The sequence below is a fragment of the Octopus bimaculoides genome, chromosome 29, assembly GCF_046866305.1.
Source record: "Octopus bimaculoides isolate indiv1 chromosome 29, ASM4686630v1, whole genome shotgun sequence".
NCBI classification, from domain to species: Eukaryota; Metazoa; Mollusca; class Cephalopoda; order Octopoda; family Octopodidae; genus Octopus; species Octopus bimaculoides.
This window is the reverse complement of record NC_142956.1, coordinates 12,042,100-12,045,010: the sequence shown is the minus strand read 5'-3', so window position 1 is coordinate 12,045,010 and position 2,911 is coordinate 12,042,100. Positions and strand designations below refer to the sequence as shown.

The 2,911-nt window shown below is 37.6% G+C and overlaps 1 non-coding gene across 1 annotated transcript; it reads right to left on the bottom strand.

The window, feature by feature from the left end:
- Nucleotides 1–1,243: 1,243 nt before the first annotated feature.
- On the bottom strand, nucleotides 1,244–1,315 carry Trnaq-cug (transfer RNA glutamine (anticodon CUG)). The gene has a single exon. It is a non-coding gene; the product is annotated as a tRNA-Gln (tRNA).
- Nucleotides 1,316–2,911: the final 1,596 nt, after the last annotated feature.

Sequence of the window (2,911 nt, the reverse complement as noted above, 5' to 3'; positions counted from 1 at the left end):
TTAGTTTATCATTGTCAACATCTGATGGCCGACCACTACACTTATCATCTTCAAGACTCTCGTCACCACTACGAAATTTCTTGAACCACCATTGTGCTGTGCATTCATTAGTGGTTCCTGGGACAAACGCATTGTTGATATCACGAGCTGTTTCAGCAGCTTTTCGGCCTAGCTTGAACTGGAGTAAGAAAATTGTGCAAATTTGCTTTTTGTCTATGTTGTATTCAACGTTCCGCAAAAAAATGGCCTAATTATTCAAAAAGAAAAAGAGTAAAACTATTAGATAGAGCGAAAAACGGGCTTTAAAATGATATATAAAGTCAAAGTAATTTAATGAAAATTAATTTGAAAATACATCATTTAAAAGCAAAATTTAAAATTCTGCAAGAACTTTCTTGCCAACTTAATATCTATCTATCTATCTATCTATCTACCTATCTATCTATTTATCTATTTATCTATCTATCCCTCGCTCTCCATGTATGTATATATAAAGACAAAATGGAATAAACAGGAGGAGAGTAGAGACACACGTGAGATAAAGAGTCATTGAAGAGGTCAGAGGATGTGTGACGAAAAGGCTTAGACAAAGGACACGAAAATAAGGGGAATAATAAAGCTGAACTGAACTGAAGACCAAATATACAGTGCGTATATTAAAAAAGAGATGACCCTACCCAAATATAACAATGTGTGTGTAGTGTTGTGTAGTGTGTGTGTGTAGTTTGTGTGTGGCTGTGTGGTAAGAAGCTTGCTCCCAACCACATGGTTCCGAGTTCAGTCCCACAGCGTGGCACCTTGGGCAACCAGCTTCTGCTATAGCGTTAGGCTGACCAAAGCCCTGTGAGTGGATATGGTAGAGAGAAACTGAAAGAAGCCTGTCGTATATAAGTGTGTGTGTGTGTGTGTGTGTGTGTGTGTGTGTGTGTGTATGTGTGTGTGTGTCCTTGTGTTAATGTTTGTCTCCCACCACTGTTTAACAACCGGTGTAGGTGTGTTTGCGTTCCCATAACCTAGAGGTTCAGCAAAATATTCGAGCGAATAAGTACCAGGTATAAAAAAGTACTGTGGCCGAATCATTCGACTAAATATTCTTCAAGGCAGTCTAATGGCCAAATGGTCGCAGTCTAATCGTCGCAGTCTAATGGGCAAAACAAGCAATAGATAAAAGATATATATATATGTATATAGGTTTCAGCACGAGGCCGGAGTCATAATGGAGCACAGACTTTAAAAATTAATAAGGTCTCACCGAGACTTGAACTCGGATCGCTGGATTCAGAGTCCAGAGTGCTAACCATTACACCATGAGGCCTACTTGCCAATAGCAGATCTACATTATATATACATATATATATATATATATATATATATATATATATATATATATATATATATATATATATATATATATATATACTATACATATATATATGTATATATATATAAAGACAGATGAAATTTTGCTAAACACTTTGCCCATCGCGCTATAGATTGTTCCAGCTTTATTTGTACAGCCCTAATGAATCTTTCATTATCTGATCCCACAACCTTCGACGCCGCCCCTGTGGGTGCGTTGCAGTTACTTTCTTGATAGGCCCTGTCACAATATATAAACCTTCACATAATATTAATTTAAAATTTTGGCAGAAGGCCCGCAATTTCGAGGCAGCGGGTAAGCCGATTTCACTGGTACTTATTTTATCAGGCCCGAAAGGATGAAAGGCGAAGTCGACCTCGGCGGAATTTGAACACAGAACATGAAGACATTGTTATGTATTTTGTCCAGTATGCTAACGATTCTGCCAGCTCGCAGTCTTTCTTTCTATTGAAATATTCTTTTCTACTCTAGGCTCGAAATTTTGGGGGAGGGGGCCAGTCGATTAGATCGGCCTCAGTACGCAACTGGTACTTAATTTATCGACCCTGAAAGGATGAAAGGCAAAGCCGACCTTGGCAGAGTTTGAACTCAGAATGTAAAGACAGATGAAATGCTGCTAAGCATCTTGCCCAACATGCTAATGTTTCTTATTTCTTTATTGCCCACAATGGGCTAAACATAGAGGGGACAAACAAGGACAGGTAAAGGGATTAAGTCTTGAGCAAAACACTTCGTTTCACATCACTCCATTCCATTCAAATGGCAAAAGTGAGTAATCCTGAGACAGACCGGCGTCTCATCCAGGTGGGGAATCTATATCTTATGGAAACCGGGAAACCGACTTTTACGAGCCTGTCTCGAGAAGGAACTCTACTTTTACATAGATGTACAGACAGATTTGTTTTCGTCATATGAGCTAATACATGAAAAGTGTAGGGATCAGTTAAGGAATTAACTGTTAGAAATATATATAAACAAAGAGGAGATGGAGAGAGAGAGAGAGAGAGAGAGAGAGAGAGAGAGAGAGAAAGATAGGGAGAGAGAGATGAGGAGGAGAGAGAAAGAAAGAGGGAGGGAGAGAGAGAAAGGGAGAGAAGAAAAGATATAGAAAGAGAAAAGAGAGGGAGAAAGAGAGGGGGTAGTTAAGAAGGTAGATAGATAGTTAGAGAAAGAGAGAGACAGATAGAGAGATAAAGAAGAAAGTAAAACAGTGAGTCGGTAGGGGTAATAAGACTACCTCGCCATTCAAGATTTAAAAAAGACGGCGGCAGCGAATTAAAATTCATCGTTTAATTGAGCAGAAATTTAAAGACTACATTTTGATAAAAAATATATCAAAAATTGGAACTTAAAAAATTTTCAACCACAATAGAGAATTTCACAGTTCCTTTGTTTTCGTAAAAGTTACATAATTTCTACTAATTAATAAGCAGCCTTCTCCATTGTAGTAGAGATTATTGAAGAATTATTAGAGCATTGTAAAAAAAAAAATAATTGTATGTAAAGAAATTAGTTCCAATTCTTTATATT